Here is a 26,621-nt window from a genome sequence, read left to right as displayed (position 1 = left end):
GTTGATCACTCTCTCCTCCCAGGTACTCTCTTCTCTCTGGATTTTTTCTGACCCTGCTTATACCTCTCACTAAGAGAGCTTGTCAGTCTCTTTTTGTTGGATTATGATCCATTTCATACCCGGCTACCTGTGAATATGTTCCAAAGCTCTGTTCTGGGTCCTCTTTTCTGCTCTCTCTACCTTCTGTTTTCCTCTTGGTGATTTCAGTAGCTCCCATGAATTTGATGATTGCCTTTGTGCAAATGACCTCCAGACTGAAATATCAAACCCAAGTCTATCTTCTGAGGTCTAGTCCCACATCATTGTCAGCCTATTTGATTTTTTAAACAATCTGTAGGCACCTCTGATTCAGTGTGTCCAAAATGGAACTTATTTTAAAACCCTTCCCCTCTTTGAAACTTCTATTCCTTTGAGGGCATCACCATCCTTCTAATCACCTAGATTCTCAATCTGTACAGTTATCATTAATTCGTCACTCTCACATATCCAATTAGTTGTCAAATTTTGACTTTGCAGCATCTGTTGAATTTTCCCCTTCTTCTCTACTCATGTAGCCCCTAGTTCAGGTCCTTATTCCCTTTTATTTGGTATGTTCAGTAGCCCTACCTCAAGTTTCTCCCTTCTCCAGTCCATTATCCATAGAACTATCAAGCTGATATTCCTAAAACACATTTCTGACTATCTCATTAAACTTCAGTGGCTCCCTAGGATAGGAGAATGATAGATAAAGGCAAGGCAAGTCACCTTTTACAAAGTGCCAGATACTTTGCTAAGCAAAGAAAGGCAGGGGCAGCTAGATGGCGCAGTGGATAGAGCACCGGCCCTGGAGTCAGGAGTACCTGATTTCAAATCCGGCCTCAGACACTTAACACTTACTAGCTGTGTGACCCTGGGCAAGTCACTTAACCCCAATTGCCTCAATAAAAGCAAACAAAGGCAAAACACTTACACACACACACATATAACCAGCCTTACTCTCAAGAAGCTCACATAATTAATGGGGATTAGATCTAGAGCTGGAAGAGACCTTCAACTCCATCCTTTTATAGTTAAGGAATATGACTTGCCTGAGGTCACACAGGTAGTGATCTTCCTAAAGAGTAGGTATAATCATCTCTCTCTCTCTCTCTCTCTCTCACACACACACACACACACACACACACACACACACACACACACCAATAGCTCCCTAGTACCTCTGGGATCAAATATTAAGTCCTCTGTCTGTTTCTCAAAGTCCTTTATAACCTGCCCCACCCCCTTTCTAGTCTGCTTAGTTCTTTCTCCCAACATGACATGCACTCTTTGATCCAGTAACACAGGCCCCCTGGCTGTTCCTCAAACAAGATACTCCATATTCTGACTCTTTCACTGGCTGTCCCGCATGCTTGGAATGTTTTCCCTTTCTGTTTTCATCTCTGACTCCTGGTTTTCTTTAAGTAACAAGTACTTTTGGTGGGGGGCGGGGAGGAGGGCAACGAGGGTTAAGTGACTTGCCCAGAGTCACACAGCTAGCAAGTGTCAAGTGTCTGAGGTTGGATCCAAACCCAGGTCCTTCTGAATCCAGAGCTGGTGCTTCAACCACTGCGCCACCTAGCTGTTCCCTCCTGGTTTTCTTTAAGTCCTAGCTTCAGTTCCACCTTTCACAGGAAGCCTTTTTGGATCCCCCTTGATTCTAGTGCCTTCCCTCTCTTCTTCCTGTATATAGCTAATTTGTGCACAGTTATTTGCATGTTGGCTGCCCCATCACATTGTTAGCTCCTTGAGGGTAGTAACTGTCTTTTGTTTTTCTGTGTATTCCAGCATTTAACACAGGTCCTGGCACACAGTAGGTACTCAATAAATGTGAGGCTTGGGTTTTGTTTTGTTTTTTTACTAACTAGGCATCAGAAATAAGATTTGAACCTATATCCTCTTAACTTTAGAGCCAGAGTTCTCTCCACTATACCATGTTTTGTTGTTGTTCAGTTGTTTCAGTTGGGTTCAACTCTGTGACCCCTTTTTGGGGTTTTCTTGGCAAAGATACAGGAGGGGGTTGCCATTTCCTTCTCCAGCTCATTTTACAGATAAGAAAACTGAGACAAACAGGGTTAAGTGACTTGCCCAAGATCTCACAGCTAGTAAGTGTCTGAGGCTGGATTTGAACTCAGGAAGATGAGTCTTTCTGATTCCAGGCCCAGCACTCTATCCAGGGCACCACCTAGCTGCTTTATTTGTCTACTTCTTGTCACTCAAATCACAACCAAGCTATTTCAGATCTTCCTCCCTTCTCACCTGTACTACTGCAAACGGCCTCCTCATTGGCCTCCCTGCATCCATCCACCCTCCCTTCTCTCCAGTTCTTCCTTCGCACGGCTGCCAAATTGATATTCCTAAAACACAGGTGTGACCATGTCACACCCTTACTCAGGAAGCTCCTTTGGTTCTTTATTGCTTATAGGATAAAAAATAAACTCAGTTTGGCATTTAAAACCCTGCACAATCTGGCTCCAACCTATCTTTACAGATTGATGTCACATTACTCCCCCTCACACGTGCTACATTCCAATCAAACTGGCTTACTCACTCTTCCCCATACACAATATTTCATCTCCTGTTTCCAAGGTTTTGCCTAGGTTGGAATGTATTGTCTTCATCTCAGTCTCTTGAACTTCATAGTTCCCTTCAAATGTCACCTCCTTTGAGAAGCTTTCTCTGATTCCCTAGTTCTTAGTGCATCCCCCCCCATCATTTTGTTTTTGTTTTGTATATATTCTGCATTTGTGCTGTTGAGTCATTCTCATTTATGTTCAACTCTTTGTGATCCCATTTGGGGTTTTCTTGCCAAAGATACTAGAGTAGTTTGCCATTTCCTTCTCCAACTCATTTGATAGATGAGGAAACTAAGGCAAACAGGGTTAAGTGACTTGCCCAGGCTCACAAAGTTAATAAGTGTCTGAAGCCATATTTAAACTCAGGAAGATGAGTCTTCCTAACTCCACCTAGCACTCTATCCACAACACCACCTACCTGCCCTATATGCCGTATTTATTGCTGTGTAAGTATGCTATATCTCTTCCCCCTCTCCTATAGAAGTAAACTCCCTGAGGGCAGGGACTGTCTTGATTTTTTATTTGTATCCCTGGTGCTTAGGACAGGGTACAGAATACACTCTCACAGAATAGGCACTTAATAAAGTCTTTCCATTGACTGATTCAATTAGTATTTCACCATCTAGGGTTTTCACTCACTGGCATTATTGGGGATGTTCAGGAATCAACACCTCTCCTGTTTGATAAACTGGACATATAAAATTATCAATATATGCTTGCAATTAATGAGACATTAAAAGCTATGGGATTGCAACTCAATCATTAAAACAGATACAGTAAGGGGGGCAGCTAGGTGGCGCAGTGGATAAAGTACCGGCCCTGGATTCAGGAGTACCTGAGTTCAAATCCGGCCTCAGACACTTGCCACTTACTAGCTGTGTGACCCTGGGCAAGTCACTTAACCCCCATTGCCCTGCAAAAACAAAACAGTAATCCAACAGAAATTTGCTGTAAGTAGCAACATATACCTTCCAATGCCTAGAGGAGGATAGAAAATAATTTAACCAAAGAACCAACTTCAGCCTTCAATATTTGTGTGCCAATCAGCATGGCACAACATTCCTACTTCTGGTTTTCCCTTGGCTCTGTGGTGAATAGGTCACTCCTCTGGGCCAAGATCTGATTTCAGTGTCCCATTACTTCCGGAATAGGATCAACATATCAATCAAATCTTTAATCAGTTAGCCAGAGTTGGTTGCAAATAAGTTAGCCTGTTTCTATCTACCAGTCTTTCTAGTATTACTTATTAAATATTTTCTCAAAACACCCACTATATCAATGACCTCCCCTTCACTTCTCTTCCTTTTCCCCTACTCTTCCACCCAACTGGCAAAAGTCACCATCATTACTTTTTTGGTTTTTGGTTTTTTGGGGGTTTTTTGCGGGGCAATGGAGGTTAAGTGACTTGCCCAGGATCACACAGCTAGTAAGTGTCAAGTGTCTGAGGCCAGATTTGAACTCAGGTACTCCTGAATGCAGGGCCGGTGTTTTATCCACTGGGCCACCTAGCTGCCCCCATCATTAATTTTTAAAAACCACTTATTAAGTCTGTACTGAGTGGACTATTAATCAGTAATACTACACACCGCACACTATACTAAGCACTGGGGATATACAAATACAAAAATGAAACAGGTCCTAACCTCAGGGGGCTTACATTATGCATTCCTGAATGTTAGTTTCCTCATATGTAAGATGAGGATGTTAATACATACCTGAATAACCCTCGGGAAAATGATTTATAAACCTTAAAAGGCCTATCAGCATAAAGGTGCAAAGCTTTGCACATACTTAAGAACAGTCCTGTCCTTGATAACCCATAGTCTAATCATATTGACATTCCTAGCCAACATAGTGACACTTTGGGGTGAAAGTTGAAGGTTATATACATATACAGAAATCCTAAGATCAAGGCATAAATGCCTGTTAAAGTAAAGGATGTAGTGTGTTGGTCATTGGATAAGGACAAAAAAAATAGATGTGTGAGTTATAGTTTGGATGATTTGCTCCTATTTGTATTACATTGAACTGTCTGTCATTAGTGGAATGGGATTCAGGGACAAAATCACTGGACAAAGCAAAACCTTGAACTATCCCCAGCAAAGCCTGGGAAACATAAGGGAAGGAAAGTTAAGTCTTGGTGGGGGCTTGCCGGTAAGAGCCTTAAGGTCTGTGATTAAAATTTAAAGGGTGAGAAGGATCTGAAGCAACACTGTAAAAGATCCGGCCAGATTGGTGTTAGAGGAAGATCTTCTGTTCTTAGTAGCAGCATTTTAGGCAAAGGATTTTGAGCACTGGTTTTTGGTTTTTTTAGTTTTGGGTATTTTTTAGGTTTTTGTTTTTTTTTTTGTATTGGATGAACTTCCAATAATTCAAAATGCTTTTACTTCCTTTTTTTTTTTTTTTTTTTTTGGTGAGGTGACTTCCCCCAGGGTCACACAGCTAGTAAGTGTTAAGCGTCTGAGGTCAGATTTGAACTCAGGTACTCCTGACTCCAGGGCCGGTGCTCTATCCACTGCGCCACCTAGCTGCCCCAAAATGCTTTTACTTCTATAGAACAGGTGTTATTCCACAATTCATAGACAGGACACCAAAGAATTAAGAGATTAGATAACTTGTCTAAAACTTCACAGTTAGCTGGAAATGGTTTCTATCCCAACTCAGTACTCTTTCTATTACAATGTATAACAAGAATATCAGCACAGATTTATTTAGCAAAGATTTGATTCAAATGCTCTAGGTATTGATTAACTCTGCTTGGTCTCCCAAACAATGGAAGTGGCAGGTGCTCTGATAAGTCAAGTAAGACCTTTGTTTTGTTCTGATAGAGCTACTCAAAGTTTCTTCTACTGAAACATTGCATCACAATGTAAGAGTCCTTACCTGTGCTGGAAAGACCGTGATGAATAAACCTTGAGAGGAAAGGCATAGTGATGGAGTTTTAAGAATCCCTGAATAAAGTTGGGGGAAGGGGACCCTTCCCACCAGGGAATCTTAAAAACCATGGAGAGGGGCAGAGTAGTAGAGAGAGGTGGCCAGGGGAGCAAGAAGTAGAGCAACCAGTATATAGAGAGGTTGAAATCTACATAGGCGGAGGAAGCACCTACATCAACAAAATTATAGGTCATAAAAATATCACTATATTTAAATCTTGAAGTGCTAAAAGAACTTGTGTAACTGATAGTAGAGCCACTAATAGGCTAATTGTCAGGAATTACAGAGACAAGTAGAGGTATCAGAACACTGGAAGTGGGAAAATATCCTAATTTTCAAAAGATGGATTTTAGAAATGATAGAAACCTGATTTTGCTTCCTGACAAGATTCTGGAACATATTACAGAAATGAGAGGTTGTCTGATCCAAACCTCTCTTTTTACAGATACAGAAACTAAAGTCCAAAACAATGAAGTCATTTGCCCAAGTTCCAAGTTAGAATTTAAATTGAGTTCTTCCTACTGGAAGTCCTTTGCTCTTTCCACTAGATCTTGATTTCAGCAAGGCACCTGACAAAAATTCTGAGTATCTATCCTTGTGGACAAATGTTGTTACAATTAAGTGAATTTATAGCCGGGTTAACAGCCATAAGTAAGGAATATTGATTAATTATTCTGCCAAGAGGTCTTTTAAAAAAAATCACTCAGAAAATATGATTCTCAGAACAAGATCAAGCACGTTAAAAACATAAACAAATACACATGCTCCAACCTTCCTGTGTACTGTGTTTCTTCCACAGAAATAACATTTTAGAGAGTGCTCAAAAAAAAAATCAAAAAGTAGAAGAGGATGAAAGAAGCTTCAAGCAATGATTATATAATAGCACACAACTGGAAAGAAGTAATAAAATTATTACTTAAATTTCCTGTTTCTCAGGGAGGGGGGAGGCTTTTGTGGATTTTTAAAGGTTTCTTAAAGTGTTCAAATATAAAAGTTTTTGTTTCTCCTAGCAACTCATCTCTTCCCTAGGAAATATTAACAGATATGGCATGCTTATCAAATCTGCAGATCAATCAATCAATCAACAAGAATTTATTAAGTGCCCACTATTTATTAAACACCCAGCACTGTGTTAGATACTAGGAATGCGAAAATAAATGACACAGAGTTACTAAGAAGAGGAAAAACTCTGGATGACAGAATCAGGATTTTATAAGATAGGCTCAAATCAACAAATGGAATGCAACAGGGATAAATGTTAATTCTCTCATTTAGGTAAAAACAATTCTGTTGTATAAGATGTGACCGACAAGATGTTGGAATAGGAATGATATGCTTGATTTAGGGCAATTACCCTGAATCTGAAGGACAAAAAAGAAAGAACTCCAACAAGATAAAAGTCTTAACCAATTCATACTGGAGGACATTCATCTTTTTTTTTTTTTTTTGGACATTCATCTTTAAAGAACTCCCTCAGCACTTCTTTCCCACCAGCCTCTACACTCCAGGCAGAGACCTACGAATCAATGAGAAGTGACCCAAGGGCTTGTGCCTGTGACTCAGAATGGGATCTCCTGCTGCAAAGATTGCTGCTACACCTCACCCCCTGTTCAACCCCATATTGACAACAAGCAGCAGGCACTGATTCTGCTAAAAACATATGAGGAGGAGGAAGAGGAAGTTGAGGAGGTTATGAGAAATAGTTGAAGGAATTAGAAATAATTAGCCTGGAGAAAAGAAGAATAGGAAACTGTCTCCAAATATTTAAAGGGTTTTCACATGGAAGAGATGACAATGAGGTGACAATGAGATGACAGTGATGATGATGACGATTGAGAGATAGCATGGCATGGAAGATAGAGATGACCTCAGAGTCAAGGAAGACCAACATTCAAGTTTCACCTCTCATTCATACTGGCTGTGTGGCCCTGTGCACGTCACTTAATATGTAATATGAATATGTAAGACTATAAATTGCAAAGAAGCCACCTATCTATATAGGCAGAGGAAGCTCCACCCCAGGACCTCCATGGTACCCCCATGAAGTCACAGATCTAGTTCTCCTCCCTCTCCCCATCCTCCTTCCCCTCTACCCTTCCCCTCCTCTTCCCCCTCCTCCTTCTTTCTCTTCTTCTTCCTCCTCCCCTCTTCCTCCTCCTCATTATTATTATTATACTCAGATTTCTATAGGGCTTTAAGCTTTACAAAGTGCTTTATCAACTACAGCAACAACAAAACACATGGGGTTATACTTACATTATACTTATTTTCCAGATAAGAAGATTGAGGCTCAGATAAATTTTTTTTTTTTTGCGGGGCAATTGGGGTTAAGTGACTTGCCCAGGGTCACACAGCTAGTAAGTGTTAAGTGTCTGAGGTCGGATTTGAACTCAGGTACTCCTGAATTCAGGGCCGGTGCTCTATCCACTGTGCCATCTAGCTGCCCCGGCTCAGAGAAATTTAAACAATTTGTCTCTAAATCCTAAGTGTCAAAATCAACGTTTGCACCAGAATCAATGGGGGAAAGTTACAGAGAGGCAGATTTTGATTGAATATTAAGGAAAAAAGTCCACATTTCCAACAATTAGCTGTCCAACAATGGAACGGGCTGCACTGAGAAGAAATTGTTTCTCTGTCACAGGAAGGGTTCAGGCAGAGGTTGACTAAATTGTAAGACCATTTCCAATGATGACATCTATGTTTCTACATCGGCATTTTCTTCTATTTTAAGATGTTTTATATAGTAAGATATTTTAGTAGCTGAAAAAAATCTTATAATGATTTTGTCCTTTTGATTTAACAGAGGGCTTACTCCTAGCTGGTTTTCAAAGTATAAAAACATTTGTGTGGTAGAGGAAATAAAAATTTAATGATGGGTGGGAATATTTTGTTTATAGGAAGTGTTTTATTAAGGGTCACCTACTTAAATATCTTTTCTTCTCTCTCTCTCTCCTATTTTCAAAAATACAGTTGGATTGGAAGAGGCTATTCACCAATGCAAGTGTCCATAGAGAATTTGATTGAGCATCTGTCAGGGACACTGGCCCTCATAACCTTTCACTAGGACTACTGCAATAGTCTCCTAATTGATATCCCTTGTCTCCAGTCTGTACCCTCCAGTCCATCTTCCACACACCTACCAAACTGATATTTATTTTTAAAGTACAGCTGGGACCACACCATTATCCCATTATCAAGAAACTCTAGTGGCTCTTTCTTGCTTCTAGGAAAAAAAAAGATATTTTTTAAACATTTATAATTTTTAAAAATTTGCTTCAATTAATAAATCATTGATTTTTTTCCTTCCCATCTCAACCTCCCCAACACACAAAAGAAATGCAGAACCCCTGTATTACATAAGCACAGTCAAGCAAAACTTAAACTTAAGGGTTTTTTTCCACACCCCCTGCCTCAGTATTCCTAAATGTCCAAGGACTGGAACATTTCTTTATCCCATTCTTAACTGTTGAATGCAATACAAGAATAAAAAAAAAGAAAAGAAAGAAAAAGTGTATCCCTAAAGGTTTCTGGTAGCTACTTGTTCCACATCAACAGTCACAGAAGCTCAACAGACCTTTACTTCCTTCCTCCACCCCTCCCATAGCATAATTGAGGTGCCCTATTCTCTGAATTCTGTTAGCATAGCCCTATATTGTATTCCTATCTTAAGGGATCATCTGAAAACTCTTAGCATGTCAGAATGCCTCCCTCCAACTTAACCAGAAAAGAGTAAACCTTCCCGCTCCAACAACTGACCCCAGCTGAGGATTCGCCTTGATTTGTAAAAGACAGCCACAGGGGAGCCATAGGACAGAGACAGAAAGCCCCCCCCCCCAACACACACACACAGTTCCTTTACATACCATGTCACCTCAACCCAGGTCATTTTGACCCATGACCACCAGGAGGTCCATATTGAAGACTGAACTTCTTAAAGGCCAGCAAGCTTGGCATGCATTGGACAAAGAGGAAAAAACAAATTCCTGAGGCAAGTAGTCCTCACCACGAATTCCCTTCAGTGAGTTTGCAAATTTTGAATGAACAGTAAGACAACGGTTTCTTCTAGATCCTTCAGTCACCCATGCCCTTGCCCCTTACTTGATTGTCCATGTTGGCTCAATGTCATAATTTTGGTGGATACATAACAAGATTGCCATAGAATTTTAGAAATGGAGAGACCCTAGAGATCATGTAGTCCTCTTCTCAGAGCATGGTTCAGGAACCTCTGAAGGTCTCCTGAGACCCTTTCAGGGAAGTATTTTCACAATAATGTGAATCCAACTTAATTTCTAATGTGTTAAATATAAATAGATATAACCCATATAAAACAAAAACTGTTTGGGAGTCCTCAATAAATTTTAAGAATGTAAATGGCACAGGGGCAGCTAGGTGGCACAGTAGATAAAGCACTGACCCTGGATTGAGGAGGACCCAAGTTCAAATCCAGTCTCAGACACTTGAAACTTACTAGCTGTGTGTATCTGGGCAAGTCACTTAACACTCATTGCCCCACAAAAACAAAACAAACAAAAAAAGAATGTAAAGGGTACCTGAGACCAAAAAGTTTGAGAACTACTGATCCAGTCTAACCCTGTTATTTTACAATAAGAAAATTGGCCTCGTGTTCTTTCTATAATAGTGTGCTGCCTATATGGATTCCTTAATAAAGAATTCTTTTTGGTTAGAATGTATATGTATATATATGATACAGATTATGTGTTTTGTATGAACATACATGTACAATGTGTATATATGTATGTATATATTGTTTGCAATCCACATGACTGTAATGCAACACACATATACATTTATATGTGCATATATACTTATGCATGTATGTGTATACACATGTATATGTATATCTATATGTAGAGTGTGTATGTGTCCAGAGAGCCCTGGACCACAGTGGTATATAAATCTCTCTGAATATAAATATATATACATATAACTATATCTATCTATGTTTATCTATCACTATGGATCTCCATATATCTCCTGCCTCTGTCATTGTGATCCCTGGACAAGTCACTAAAGTTCTCGGTGCTCCAGAGAACACTATAAGGTTATTAATTGTAGAACAATGGCTGATCTGCCTTGCTAAGTCCTTCCTGGCAAATAGAGGGAAAAGAAATGGAAGCAGTGCCAGATTTTATATTCTTGGGCTCAGAGATCACTGCAGTCATGAAATTAAAAGACACTTGCTCCTTGAAAGGAAAGCTTTGGCAAACCTACACAGCATACTAAAAAGCAGATACATCACCTTTCAGAGAAAGGTCTATATAGTCAAAGCTATGGGTTTTCCAGTAGCAATGTATGGCTGTAAGAGTTGGACTATAAGGAAAACTGAGTGTTGCAGAATTGATATTTTTGAATTTTGTTGCTGGAGAAGACTTTTTTGTGTTTGTTTAGTTTTAGTTTTAGTTTTGTTTTTTGCTGAGCAATGAGGGTTAAGTGACTTGCCCTGGGTCACAAAGCTAGTAATTGTCAAGTGTCTGAGGCCGGATCTGAACTCAGGTCCTCCTGAATCCAGGGCCTGTGCTCTATCCACTGCACCACCTAGCTGCTCTGAGAAGACTTTTTTGAAAGTCCTTGGACAGCAAGGAGATCAAATCAGTCAATACATTAAAGAAATAAATTCAGGCTATTCACTGTAAGGTCAAATATTGAAGCCGAAGCTGAAATACTTTGGCCACATGATGAGCATTAGAATGACTCATTGGAAAAGCCCCTGATGTTGGGAAAGACTGAAGGCAAAAGGAAAAGAGGATGGCAGCAGATGAGACGGATAGATGGTGTCATGGAAACAACAAATGTGAAATTGGACAGACTTTGACAGATTGGTCGGTTATTGTCCTTGGTTCTTGAAAAGGACCAAAATGACGTTGGAGTCAAGGTACAGTGAGTCTGACTGTGGCTGGTCAGACCAATACAAGATCAGGAGGCACTACCACAGGTTGGGCACAAATAGTTCATAGGAACATTTTGTGGAGATGTCTCTAAATTTGCACATTTCTTTTGAACTACTGAAGTTCTGCATTGCTCATAGAGCACAGTGCCATGTTTGGAAGTATTTTGCCAGTGTCTCCCATGTTACACAAATGATTCCAAAATTCTTCAAAGAGACATTGAGAGTGTCTTTGTATCGCTTCTACTGACCGCCATGTGAGTGTCTACCTTGCATGAGTTCTCTGTAAAATAGTCTTTTAGGCAAATGTATGTTTGGCATTTGAACAATGTGGTCAGCCCATTGAAGCTGGGTTCTCTGATCCTAGAGGTAACAGGAAACTACTGGATTTTTTTGAATTGGTGTATGTGTATTTGTGGGTGTGTGTATGGGGGTGTGTGACACTATCAGACCTGCACATTAGAAAAATCACTTTAGCAGCTTAGTGGAGGATGATTAAAAAGATGAGAGATCAGGAGCAGCTAGGTGGCAAAGTGGATAAAACACGAGCCCTGGATTCAGGAGTACCTGAGTTCAAATCTGGCTTCAGACACTTGACACTTACTAGCTGTGTGACTCTGGGCAAGTCACTTAACCCTCATAGCCCCACAAAAAACAAAAACAAAACAAAACAAAAAGAAAGATGCAAGATGAAGCAAGGAATCCAACCAAAAGACTATCGCAGTGTTCTAGACATGAGGTGATGAGGACCTTGACCAGGGTGGTGTTTTTGTTAGTGAAAAGAAGGGGCTGCAGACTTCAGATGTCATGAAGGTAAGAAGAAAAAGACTTGAAAATAGATAGGCTATATGGATTGAGTGTGAGAGGAGTTAAGGATGACACAGAGATTGAGAGCCTAGATGACTGGGAGGATAATAATGTTATTGATGTAATAGGGAAATTATGAAGGAAAAATAAGGGAAAAGATATTGAATTCTGTTTTAGATATGTTGAGTTTGAGATGCCATTGGGATATATCCAGTTCAAGATGTTCAATGGGTACTTGGTGATTTAAAACTAGAGGTCAAGGCTGGGTATATAGATTGAGGAATCTTTGGCATAGAGATGAAAATTGGACCTATGGAAAGTTTGAGATCACCAGGTAAAATAACATAGAGAGAGAAGAAAAGAAGGCCCAGGAGAAAGCCTTGAGGGATACCTAGGGTCAGTAGGCATGCCATGGTTGAAGAGTCAGCACAGAAGACTGAAGGATTCTCCAACAGGAAGGAAGAAAACCAGAAAGAACAGTCATGAAAGACTAAGGAGGAGAGAATACCCAGGAGGAGAGGGTGATCATATGGTGTCATGGGCTTCAGGGAGTAACCTCTCTGATGGAGGAGGAAGACTGAAAAAAAAATCATTAGATTTGACCCTTAAGAGGTCATCGGTTACTTCTTCAGGTAGGTGATATCTTTTTGGGGGGGTTGGGAGGGGGCGGGAGGATATGAGGGTTAAGTGACTTGCCCAGAGTCACACAGCTAGTGTCAAGTCTCTGAGGTCAAATTTGAACTCAGGTCCTCCTGAATCCACTTCGCCATCTAGCTGCCCAGGTAGGTGATATCTTAAGTGCCTTAAACTTCACCTTCTCAGACAGTGTTTCCCATTGCTTTTCAGAGGTTACTTTATTCTAGGGATTCTTGCTTTGTGACAACTTCTTTGGCATTCTGGTAAAGCCTATGGACCCCTTCTCAGAATAATGTTATTTTTTAAAAAGCACCTTATAATGGAAAAAAATGCTAACTTTCAGTTAGAAAGAAATGAAAAGAAAGAATTAATTTCTTTTCCTCTAAAAGTTTATGGATTCCCCGATTTTTTTGTTTCTGAGTTGTGTCTGACTCTTCATTACCCCATTTGGGATTTTCTTGGCAAAGATACTAGAGTGGTTTGCCATTCTCTTTTCCAGTTCATTTTACAGATGAGGAAACTGAAGTACATAGGTTAAGTGATTTGCCCCGGGGTCACACAACTGGTAAGTGTCTGATGCTGGATTTGAACTCATGAAGATAAGCCTTCCTAATTCCAATCCCAGTGCTCTATCCACAGCACCACCCAGATGACTGAAAGCTATGCACAAATCTCTTCTGGATGCATGGACCCCAATTTAAGAACCCTTGCTATATATAAAGCTCATTTTAGGGTATTTTATTCTTGATGCTCATTGTAAATAGGTCTTTCCAGTTGTTTAGTGGTCATCCTCCCTGCCTGGAATACTTTCCCTCCTCATTTCTTTTTTTTTTTAATTAAAAAAAAATTTTTTTTAGTGAGGCAATTGGGGTTAAGTGACTTGCCCAAGGTCACACAGCTAGTAAGTGTTGTGATGAAATAATGGGATTTAGCAGATACTCAAAGACCCACCTGGAGATTAATCTATACTGATTGAATCAAGTGAGAGTGATTGGCTGCTGATTAAGCCTACTTCAAGTTAATTGGATTGTAATCACACCTGGCTATCCCTTAAGAGGGTATTGTTCTCAGAAACTAGACTGTGAACTCAACTTGAGAACACCTTCAAAGCCAATGGATTTGGATGACGCCAACCAATCACCTTGAAGCAGTGTGTAAGGACCACCTCTGTTCCAGATGCCTAAAGACTGGTGCTGAAGTTTCTGATTTAAGGCAACCACAATTTAGATTTTAAACATCACAGTGTTAAGTGTCTGAGGCCGGATTTGAACTCAGGTACTCCTGACTCCAGGGCCGGTGCTCTATTCACTGTGCCACCTAGCTGCCCCTCCCTCCTCATTTTTACTTCTTAGAATCCCTAGATCCCTATAAGGTTAAGCTTAAGAGGCACCTTATTATTTGGCCTTTTCTCATTCCCTCAGATGTTAATGTTCTCCCTCCCATGCCCCCTGAAAATTGATTTGCCTTCACTTTGCACATATTTTTTGTATTGCTTCTCTGTACATTGGTTTACATGTTGCTTCTTTCCAGCAATACGTAAATTTCTTGAGAACAAGGATTACCTTCATTTTTATCTTTGCATCCCCAGTACCTAGCATGATTTGTAGGACAAAAAAGGTTTTAAAACCTTTTTGTTTGGATTAACTGAACACATTATTTTTTTCTTCCTTCAAAATAACCCATGAAAGAGGTTGAAGTGATTTTTTAGGTGGGAAAAATTCAAATATGTAGGGTTGGGAATTTGGGGACAGGATTTGCTGAGGTCAGTGGTAGAGCTAATATTCATTCAGCCTCTCAACTGCTAAGCCAGTCTTTGATTCCACAATCACTGCTTGTTCCTAAAAATAATGTAAAGGTTTCATCTCAGCAAAGGAAACTGTCTACCATGGCTAATCTGTTTCCATGACTAAAGACTTCCCTGATTCTGCCTTGTGGTAAGGGCTACCTTAGACAGACAATTGGAAAAAGCAAAAAGAACACTGACCACAACTGCCTTTAACATCATTGGACAAGAAGGCCTCTGGGGTCCTTTGCAATGCTGTGATTCTGATACTAAATCAACTGAGTAGGCAGGCTGACAGGGCACCTAGCAATTACTAAGACCTACATAGCCCAGGTAAGAATGAGTCACCATGTCTGAGGGAGGAATGCTACTGAAAGGACCTCTCAGCTTCCAGTAATTGCTTTGCAAGCATCGCAGGCTTAGGTAAATATGTACTTCTCTCTTTAGGCCTTTCTAAAGTGCTCCACACTCAAAAATGGCCCATTGTAGCTGATTGAAAGCCTGGATTCCCTCTAAGAGGACACCTGTGTTACAGGATCAGTGATTAGGATTCCTGTATCACATGGCAGGAGGGTCAACAAAGCTTGGGCAAGAAGTCATTCATTCCAGGACTGGGGAGATTACTGAGGCAGGAAATTGGGAAAGGAACGGAACTTCCATTCACAGAGCCCTCTCCCCTCCCCTTTTCCAATCAGTTGCAAAGTCCTGCTGATTCTATTTCAATAATTACCACTCACTTCTGTTCCCTCTTTTCCAGTCCCTTTACAACTACACTAGCTCAGAACCTCATCTGCTTTCCTAGATGACTAAAGTGTCTTCCTCATTGTTTTCTAGTTTGTTTTGCTTCTATCGCCACCATTCTTTAACCCATCCTTGACATTCTTCTAATCAAAAGCCTTTGGAGGCTCAGATTCCCTGCCCAAGTAAGTATACATTCTTATTCCTGGCAAAAACCAGCTGTTGTCAAGGCCATTCAGGGGAGGGGGAAAGTGAGGGGGAGGGGATGGGGGGGTCAGTGCCCTGCCTTGTTCCCCACTGTCTACCATGGAAGCCTTGTTCTCCACTGTCTCATTTTAGAATAGCCATGATGAGGTCACGTTGGAGGAGAATTCTCCAAACTTTCTAGGGGGCAAGATAATGGTGGATCATAATCTAAGAAAAGCCAGGATGGTGACATAGACATGGTTAAGAGAGTAGGAAGAGCAACAGGCAGCTATTTCATATGCTACAAAATCCACCAGTATCCTCTTTGGGAGAGCACCTTTCTCCTAAAATCAGAGAACCCCGGGCTCAGCTCCTATCTCTGTCACAACCTATATGACCTAAGGCAAACCTTTAGTTTCCTCATCTGTAAATCGAGGGGTCAGGCAAGGTGGGTCTCTGAGCTCCAGCTCTAAGCTCTAGGTCTGTGACCTTGGTCATCCCTCCCCCCTCCCCCTCTAGTACTAAATTCTTGGTGGAAATTATTCAGTGATTCCTTCCAACTTCCTCATACAGCAGGGAGGGGGCAGGGATTATTAGAGATGAGGAAACAGTCACAGAAAGGTTTACTGACATGCCTGAAATGGCATACACAGAGGCAGGTTGCCTAACTTTTAGCCTATCGGAGCATCCTAGCTGCTCAGTGAGGTCAGCACCCTGGGCTCTGAGTGTGGGAAGAGACATCCACTATTAAGGGTGGTTGTACCGACACGGGATTCGGGAAGGGTGTTGAGGGAGTGCTAATGAAGGGTAATTCATTCCACTTACAGGACAGCTCTGATTGTTAGGAAACATTTTCCTGATATCAGTCTGAAATTTCTCTCTTTGAACTTCTATTCAATGCTCTGCCTCTTGGGAGCCAAAAAGAACAAGTCTAATCCCTTTTCCATATGGTAGCCCTTGATCACAGCTAACCACATACCTACCCGACCCCCAGTCTCCTCTTCCCCAATCTAACTACCTCCATTTTCTCCAAATGACCTTCATATGGCATGGATTCAAGGCTCTTCACCATTCTGACTGTTATCTCCTGGAAGCTCTCCAAATGATCAACCCCCTCATTTTACAATAGAGAAAACTGGGGCTAAGAAAGGTGAACTGCCAAGATTTCACAACTGATATTCAAAACCTAGTCCTCTAACACTTCTCACTCTCTCTCATATCATAATTATTTGTGGTTGCGTCCTCCCTTTCCCCTTATGGAATATCTGCTATGTCTTGGCACTTAACAATATTTGATGAGATGAATTTAACCTATGCATGTCGTTGCCTTTCTGCATTATCATTGTTTTCCATTCCTAAATCCTCACCTCTGACCTGCAGCTCCTCCTAATATCCTTGTACTGAGTTTCAGCCTCTCCAGTTCTACCAGAATCAGCTCAGTTTGCCACCATTTAGTTTTGACATTAATGCCTCCCTTTGATCACTTCAGGATTCCTCTGGACAGATAGATGATAGGTAGCTAGCTAGAAAGAGAAGAGTATGTATTAAGTGTTTAATATGTGCTCATCACTGCACTAAGTGATGGATACAAGGAAGCAAGGTTGCCTTTGCCCTCAAGGAGCTTACATACTGAAGAGGGGGGAGCTAGAAAGGATGAGAAGAGGTCCAGATGATGACCAGAGTATTGGTGTGGTATAGAGATAGCCAGGAAATGGTTTGGAGGCTCAACCCATTGGAACCTGGGATTCAGGGTAGAGTCCAAGGTTCATGTGGCAGGGAGATGGGTAGATAGATGATGGCCAGAGAGCAAGCCACATTTTGTTGTTTTGTTGTTGTTTGTCCTTCATTTTTTTTTTTTTGGTGGGGCAATGGGGGTTAAGTGACTTGCCCAGGGTCACACAGCTAGTAAGTGTCAAGTGTCTAAGGACGGATTTGAACTCAGGTATTCCTGAATCCAGGGCCAGTGCTTTATCCACTGCACCACCTAGCTACCCCCATGTCCTTCATTTTCAAAGAGGACCAATAACATCACTGGGAGATATCTTGACTTGTGTGTGAATTGGATTTAAGTGAGGCAGAGTTGCTCAAAGTCATTAGCTTAACTCTCTCTTCCAGAGGCACCAAAGTGGTAAGACAGAGGTCAGAACAACTGGTGATGGCCCAGGATTCAGTGGATGACCTAGATGCCTTTGATATCTGACCAAGCTTTAAACGTTCCATGGCAACCTGCTACAGCCACCATTGTGGCTATTGGAACTTAGTTCTCACCTGCCCATTCTGCGGGTGGAAGTCTCCATATGCTTGGGGTAGACATCCCCCTAACTCACTGATGGGTTTGAGGCCCGTTGGTTATCCTCCACCTGGTTTAGCCCACCTGACAAAACAATTCCCCAGAGTGTGTTTGCTTTGCATGCTACAGCTTCTTGGAACCACAGATGAGCGCTGAGTACCTGGCGGACACTAAAGGTGGATGAGCAGCCCTGAAAGGGACTGAATGACTAAGCCACATAGTATAGAGATGGAGATCTTGTCCAGGTTGCTAACCTGGGGAACTGAGAAGTTAAGTGAATTGCAATGGACACAGAGCTGACATAACATATATAAAGGCCATACTTGCATTCAAATCTGCTGCCTTTCACCTTATACAAGCTGATTCTTATTAATAAATGCTTATTGTACTGAACTTGCCGTCTATCACCCTGTGCATCACCTAAATTTTCATATATTATTTATATATCAGAAATTGGCAAAGCTACAGATCAGGGCTTTATCTATGTTTTATCTATGTCTTAAGAAAGTGTCAATAATGCAGATTAAATTTAAAAGGTCTCTTCCACCACCCCCCCAGGAGCCAGTAGTTAAACATTTAACATCACAGTTCTGGAGTCTGAGAATTTACCATGGAGAAGTACCAGTTACTGGAAAACTTGAATGAGATCACAACTGAATTTGTGGTTATCTTAAACATGAAAGTGGGTTTGATTTTTATAGTATTTTTTTCTGAAGTGCAAAGTAATCTAGGGTGAATTTTTTTTAAATTTTTTTTTTTTTAGTGAGGCAATTTGGGTTAAGTGACTTGCCCAGGGTCACACAACTAGTACGTGTTAAGTGTCTGAGGCTGGATTTGAATTCAGGTACTCCTGACTCCAGGGCCGGTGCTCTATCCACTGCACCACCTAGCTGCCCCTAGGGTGAATTTTTTATCAAGCAATTTTCTTCCAAGGTGCTCCAGGTATTTTATAAATATTTATCTCACTTGTCCTTTTGATGACATCCCTGTCAGGTAGGAGAAAGGCACAATTATCCTCATTTTTAGATAAACCGAAGGTACAGAGAGGGGACACTGAAGTGGAACTAAGACTAGAACATCAGCCCAATTCTCTGCACTATGCAGTTGTTGTTCATCCTTTGTTTTCAAAGGACCAGTGACATCATGGGATGATGTCTTAATTTTTTCATAAACTGGACTTAAGTGATGCAAAATTGCACAAAGTATGCCACACTCTCTCTTCCACAGTCATTGAAGTCCAGTGGGAAGACAAAAGTCAGGATGACTGGCAATGGCCCAGCATGCAGTGGGTGACTTTGGTGTCTTCAATGACCAAATTCTAAGCATTCTTCAGTACCTGCTTCAGCTGCCTTTATGGATGTCGGAATACATTTTTTCAACCACCCATTCTGCAGAGGGAAGTCTTCACATGCTTGGTGTAGATTCCTCTTAATTCAATGACAGTTTTGAGGCCTATTGGTTACCCTCAACCTGGGTTAGCCCATCTGTCAAAATGGTTTTACCACGGTATGGGCCACTGCACATTCTACCACTTCTTGAAGCCACAGGTGAGAGATAGGTACCAGGTAGACACCAAAGGTAGATGAGTAGCCCTGGAAAGGACTCAGCAAGTCCTCACACCAGAGGTCCTAGTCCTCCCTGAACACCCCAGACATCCCACCATGCAGCAAACTGGAGTCCAACTTATCACCCAAATGAATAGCAAGAATAATTTTTTTTTCTAAGACCTCAAACAAGGATAAGAAGCCATTGCTTAGACTTGACCTAGGGGAAGAATGAGAGAGATCTAAATACAATCACAAATGAAACTGACCAAAGGAAATCCTTCAACAAAAGTGGCTCAGAAGGGATCTGGGAAATAAAGTAAATAGAACCATCTCCTGTGGCAGCTAGGTGGCTCAGTGGATAGAGCACTGGGCTTGGAATCAGGCTGATTCATATTCTTGAGTTCAAATCCAGCCTCACTTACTAGCTATGTGACCCCAGGCAAGTCACTTAACCCTGTTTGTCTCAGTTCATCACCTGGAAAATGAGCTGGAGAAGAAAATGGCAAACCACTCCAGTATCTTTGCCAAGGAAACCCCAAATGGGGTCACACAGTCAGATATGAGTGAAATGACAGAACAACAACAAACCATTCCCTAGTTCCTAAAAGTCTTCTCCTGCTTTCTCTATCTGTACAGGCTGAAGAAGTAACAGGGTTAGATCCAGTAGGAGCTGGGGTGGGGGTGGGGCCTGGGAAGGATGGGAGAGACCTACAAATATCTTTTTGTCCAGTCTCTCATTCGCCACCCTGGGTGTGTCCATATTCTTTACATTATACTCTAATGAAGGGTTGGGCTATTGGTGGTATTTTTTTTATGAGCTACTGATTTGCATAGATAAATACCATGATTGTAATGTGGGAACCAAATGTCAGTACATTATGCAAAAAAGCATCAGGAGAGATGAGATTATGAAATGGATCCTTGCTTCAGACCTGCTGCATCAGCATGGGAACTAGGCTGCCTCTGAACGTCAAAGATCACTACCCTGGGCCAGGAGGCTCATGACTGTACCTCCTTGTTCATCTAATGACGGTACATGTTAATACAGGAAATGCTTGTTGGACCTTTTTTGTTTTTCTATCCAGAATCTTTACAGGAAGTCAGATTTACTGTGGGATTCCACTATGTACTGCCCACCCCAACCCTTCCCTTTTTTGTGAGGGTAAAGCTGTATGATATCTAGTTGGTGTGGTCACTTACAAGCTACTAAATGTTGCTGCTGCTGCTGCTGCTGCTTTGGGAGGAAATCATGCAATTAAGTTGACTGGATCCACTACAAATTTATGTTATCTAATCTTGACTAACAGAGGGGTGCATGTCACAGTGAGCTCACCTCTGACACATATTGGTGTATGACCCTAGGCAAGTCACTTAACTTTCTAGTACTCTGTGAAAATTATCTAAGATTATTTTTATTATTATTACTAATAATATTATTCCCTCACTAGTAACAATAACAGCTAATGTTTCTACATATATATATATGTATATATATATATATATATATATATTTGGGGGGGGGCAATGAGGGTTAAGTGACTTGCCCAGGGTTACACAGCTAGTAATTGTTAAGTGTCTAAGGCCAGATTTGAACTCAAGTCTTCCTGAATCCAGGGCCGTCGCTTTATCCACTATGCCACCTAGCTGCCCCTATATTATTTATGTATTTATAAACTATGTGCCAGGTACTCTGCTAAGCCCTTTACATTTATTTAACTAAAATTATTTAATTTATATATACAACAGAGGATGAGATGGATAGAGAAAGTCATGGAAACAATGAACATGAACTTGGACAGACTTCAAGAGACAGTGGAGGATAGAAGAGCCTGGGGTGCTATGGCCCATGGGGGTCATGAAGAGTTGGACATAACTGAACAACTGAACAACAAGAACAATAATTTATAATTATTATTTCAGAGGACCTTGCTTCACACTTTTCTGAGAAAGAGGCCGTCTGCTCGGAGATCCTTCTTTTCCGTCTCAAACTCTTGAAATCAATCCTCATTCTCTCCTCCTTTACTCTGTCTCTTCTCACCAAAACCAACCCTTCCACACTTCCTCCCATTTATTCCCTCTCATTTACACCAACATAATGCACCAACAATCATCATCCATCTCTAACCTTCAATCTCTCCATGTCTATTATCCCCTTCCCTGCTGCCTACATCACACTCAGTTCTCTCCCTTAAATAAAAACCTTCACTTGATCTTACTATGTTTTCAAGCTATCTACCTCTGAGACATTTCCTCCCTTTTACACCCAAATTCCTTGAAAAAGTTCTCTGTATTTGTTTTGCTCACTTCCTCTCCTCACACACACTTTTCAGTCTCTTGCAATCTGGCTTCTGACTTCATCATTCAATTGAATTGCTCTCTTCAAAGTTACCAATGATTTCTTAATTATCAAATTCAAATACTCTTTCTCAGTTCTCACCCTTCTTGACTTATCTGAAGCATTTGATACTACTGGCCACCCTTTCCTCCCACATATACTTTCTTCTTTGTGTTTTCATGATAGAGTCAGTTCTACTATAATACAACTTATGTGTATTTGTTCCTACAAAGCTAGGCAAAATTGAGAAATAAAAACCACAGTGTTTATGGGGAAAATGGGATATGGGGCACAACAGTCAAAAATGTTGTCAGTGACACACACAAAAAAGGTTGGAAACTAATAAAAATAGTAGCACAGTTTTATACATGTTAAATGGTTAAGAAACAAATAAATGCTACAATAAATAGTGATCTGGTACAGTGAATAGAATGCCAGGCCTGGACTCAGGAAGACTCAACTTCCAGAGTTCAAATTTGGTGTCAGACACTTACTAGCTATGTGACCCTGGGCAAGTCACTTAACCCTTTTGCCTCAGTTTCCTCATCTGTAAAATGAGCTAGAGAAGGAAATAGCAAACCAATCCAGTATCTTTGCCCCCAAAAGGGGTCATGAAGTAAAATAAGTGAAAAACAAAAATAGCGTTTACCTGAAGTTTTCTTGAGGAAGGGGATATCAGAAGGGTTTCAGCTTGTAGGATTTGGGGAGGTGGGGCAGTTTTCTTAATTCTCACTGTATCTCTAGGAAATAAAACATAAATAAACTCAAAATTTGAGTTGTGCTCAAATTGTTTCCTGGTATAACAATCACAATGGAACAAATTAATGGGTTTGGGGTGGGGCAGTGAGGGTTAAGTGACTTGCCCAGGGTCACACAGCTAGTTTCAAGTGTCTGAGGCCGACAAATTAATGTTTTAAAAAACAAGCATTATAGCAGAACTGACCTGCCTTCTCTTTCTTGGCTCTCCTCTTACTTTGTATGGCTGCTTCTTCCCAACTTCTTTATGAGCTCATCATCTGCGTGTACATGGGTGTGACTCAAGACTTTGGCCTGGGTCCTTTTCTCTCTTTATACTCTGTCTTGGGGAGTTTATCAATTTTCGTTGATTTGGTTTTTATCTCTAATATCCTAATAACCTTTCCCCCCTCTTTCTTGGACTCCACTGATATATCACCAGCTTTCTATTAGACATTTTAAACTGGATGCCTCATAGGCATTTCAGCCTCAATATGTCCAAAATAGAAGTTAATCTCTTTCTTCTAAAACCTGCCTTATTTCCAAAATACCCTATTTCTTTTGAGGGTACTCCCATCTTTTCTGTCATCCATGCAGTTGCTAAAGTGGTATTGCTAAAGCACAGGTCTGACCACGCCACTCTCCTGGTCAAGAAGCTCTAGTGTTGACTCGGATAAAATTCAGACTCCTCTGGAATTTAAAGCCCTTCACAATCTGGCTTCAATTTCCTTTTTTTCCCCAGGTTTATTATACATTATTGCCTTTCATGTATTTTTTAGTTTAGCCAAATTGGTCTACTTGCTAATTCTCATACAAGATATTCTATCTCCTGTTATGCCTGTGGCCCTCAGGGGCTATTCTCCGAACTAAACTTGCAGTTAGAGATTGGGGTCTCCAGAAGGGCAGTTGCTACTTCCTTTCAAGGATCTTGGACTAACCCTGAAAGGCTAGGTTTCCAATACTGTCATCCATAAGTCCCCCACCTTGTGCTTCCTACTAACAGCCAGCCAGTAGATGATTTATTTTTAGCAAAGGCATTTACTAAGGTGGCATGATGAGGACAATTGGTATAAACATTATCTCTTTTTTTTTTTTGTGGGGCAGTGGGGGTTAAGTGACTTGCCCAGGGTCACACAGCTAGTAAGTGTCAAGTGTCTGAGGCCGGATTTGAACTCAGGTACTCCTGAATCCAGGGCCGGTGCTTTATCCACTGTGCTACCTAGCCACCCCTAAACATTATCTCTTAAAGCCTGGGACACACTCTTCTACAAATATAAGACACAGAAATGTGGGGAAAATGGGCTCAAACCTAGAGTATAATAATAGGGAGGCACAAATTGTGGTAAAGAGATAATTCACAACTCCTGGTGTCTTATAGCCTGGAAATCCTAACAAGACTATAGCCAACAATCTATGGTATAAGCAAGCAGTCATTGCTACTTGTGAATGAAATAAAGACTGTCTTCTCTAGATGGTCTGCACCTATTTGTTTTTGGTGTGACATCATGCTCCTAAATGAATATATTGTCTCCTACTGAGTCAGTCTTTTTGATCCCTGCTGGATTCAGTGCCTGCTACTAGTCCTCTCTCATGAAGATGGTCAATGGTAGGGGGAGGAGTATGGAGGAAAGAGAGAAAGAGAGAAAAAAATTCTTTCCTTCTGTGATAACCAAGGTTCCTCTTTTCTTTCTCACCTTTTTCTGCACAACTTGAATTAGTTCTCCCTCAAAGGCAACAAAACTGTCACCAATATCTGACTGACCGCTGCCTCCCTTGGTTCAGCTTTGTGGTCACCTAAGGACAGAGCAAGTCCTACCCATGTCATATGTCTGGACCCTTCCCATTTGATGAATATCTGAAGACCATACAAGCTACCATTTCCTATCCTGTTCACTAGATGAATTTCTCCAGATGAATTGTGGGGGAGGTACATCTATAGCAGCTAAGTGATGGTGTATTCTTGTTGTATATCCTTGCTGTGGTTAGGGAAAAGCAAACTCCCTTTTGCTCACTGTTCAGTGACTTTAGAGTACTTCATTTCATCCCCAAATCAAACCTGAACTGGTTGCTAATATTGGGTCTGACACTGACACTCCCACCAAGACCAATAATTACCTCTAAGGGGCCTGGCTCTACCCATGGAATTCTCAGTTCCCAAATTTGGGAATCTTTTCTTGTTGGACTAAATCATTTGCTTGCTGAAGTTCATCCAGCTGTTTAAAGCCCTCAGAGGCATGATGAGTCAATTAGCTATTCTCGTCTTGATTCAAATTCATACATGATAAAGATGGCATAAAACATCGTTTTAACACATTTAAAAGTAAATACATTATCTGATGAGATAGCTAGATGGCTAGTGAATAGGGTACCAGGCCTGGTCAGGAAGACCTGAGTTCAAATCTAGCCTCAGACACATAACCCTATTTGCCTCAATTTCCTCATCTATAAAATGAGCTGGAAAAGGAAATGGCAAACCACTCTAGTATCTTTGCCAAGGAAACTCCCAGTGGGGTCATGAAGAGTCAGCCATGACTTAAACAACTGAACAATATGTTATATGAAGTGAGGGGGACTCACATCCCCCTTCTTTACACGTGGAATGATCTCCCTCCTGACCTCTGCCTCTTAGAATTCCTAGCTTCCTTCAAAGTCTAGCTCAAGCACCTTTCCTGATTCCCCTCAGAGGCTAGTAACCCGCCTAAAAAAGGGCAGCTGGCGGCCCAGTGAATAGAGTGCTGAGTCTGGAATCAGAAGATCCAAGTTCCAATCTGGCCTCAGACACTTAGCTGTGTGACCTTGGGAAAGTCACTTAACCCTGTTTGCCTCAGTTTCCTCATTTATAAAATGAGGATAATAAAAGCACCCAAGTCCCAGGGTTGATGTGAGGATCAAATGAGATAATATTTCTAAAAAGTACTTAGCACTGTGTCTGGCACATAGTATCTAGTTCTTCCTAATGGTGGCACAAAGTAATGGGCAGTGATGAACTTGGAGTCAGAAAGATCTGGATTCAGGTATTGCTTCTAGATGACCTTTTAACCCTGAAAAAACAATATATCATTTAACTTCTTAGTGCCCCCAGGAAACTCTCTAAGACTATATAAATTGCAAAACAACTGCCTAGCTAAATTGCTAGGGAGAATTTCCTCACCAAGAATTCCCTATGCCAATGAAATCACAGGTCCAGACAAAAATGAATAATTACTATTATCTTTGCCTGGAAGTAAGGGCAGAGTGGAACTAGAAACTAGAGGCTTCTTAGGGAGCCAGAGAAGAAGGAGCTGGGGTAAAGTAGACTGGATTGAGGTTTCCAAACTGAAGGATAGCTAAGATTCATTATCTAAGCTTGATTCTGTGTCTACCTTGGCAGTCAAAGCATCAATTAATTAATTAACTGGTATTTATTAATTATGACATTGTTATATTAATGTGCCCATAATTCCTTCTCTCCACATATACATATGTACATTGTTTATACACACATATAATTTCCATTCAACAGGTACTTACTAAAATTAAAAGAGTCTTACAAGAGCTTACATTCTAGATTTTTTGTCCTTTTATTCAAGCTACATTAGTTTTCATTACACTCAAGAAAACCGGCCTGAATGTGTGCAACTGTGGATAAGCTGTGGTTATATCCGTTCTGCAGGGACATTGAAAAGTTATTTGTCATACAGAGAGGCTGTGTATCTCCAGTGTGTGTCAGAGGTAAGATTTGAACCCAAGGTCATTCTGGCTTCAAGGTGTGCTGTCTACAACAAAGTTTTGACATGAGCAGATGTTAACTTCCTAGGCCCTGGCAACAAGGAAGAGCCGGCCCTAAGCCCTTGGATCATGGCAGCCAAGCTAGGGAGCCTGTTGGGTCTCTTTACGGCTGAATTTAAATCCCACAAAGAGAGATGATTACTTCTTTCTTGCCTGAATGGTTATTCTGTCTGCCACCTACTGTGCTTGATTTATATCTCCATGTTTGATAGGCAGTTGGCTGGTACCATCCCATGACACATTGAACCAGATTTTTTGCTTTTTTTTTTTTTTTGACAAGAGCAGCTGGTTCCAAAAATTAGCACCTCTGTTTTTTCCTCATTTTTTAAACCCCATCCTCTTTTAAAGAATCAGTGTGACAAAGGG

Source organism: Dromiciops gliroides, chromosome 2, assembly GCF_019393635.1.
Source record: "Dromiciops gliroides isolate mDroGli1 chromosome 2, mDroGli1.pri, whole genome shotgun sequence".
NCBI lineage: Eukaryota > Metazoa > Chordata > Mammalia > Microbiotheria > Microbiotheriidae > Dromiciops > Dromiciops gliroides.
Note: the sequence above shows the minus strand (reverse complement) of the source record.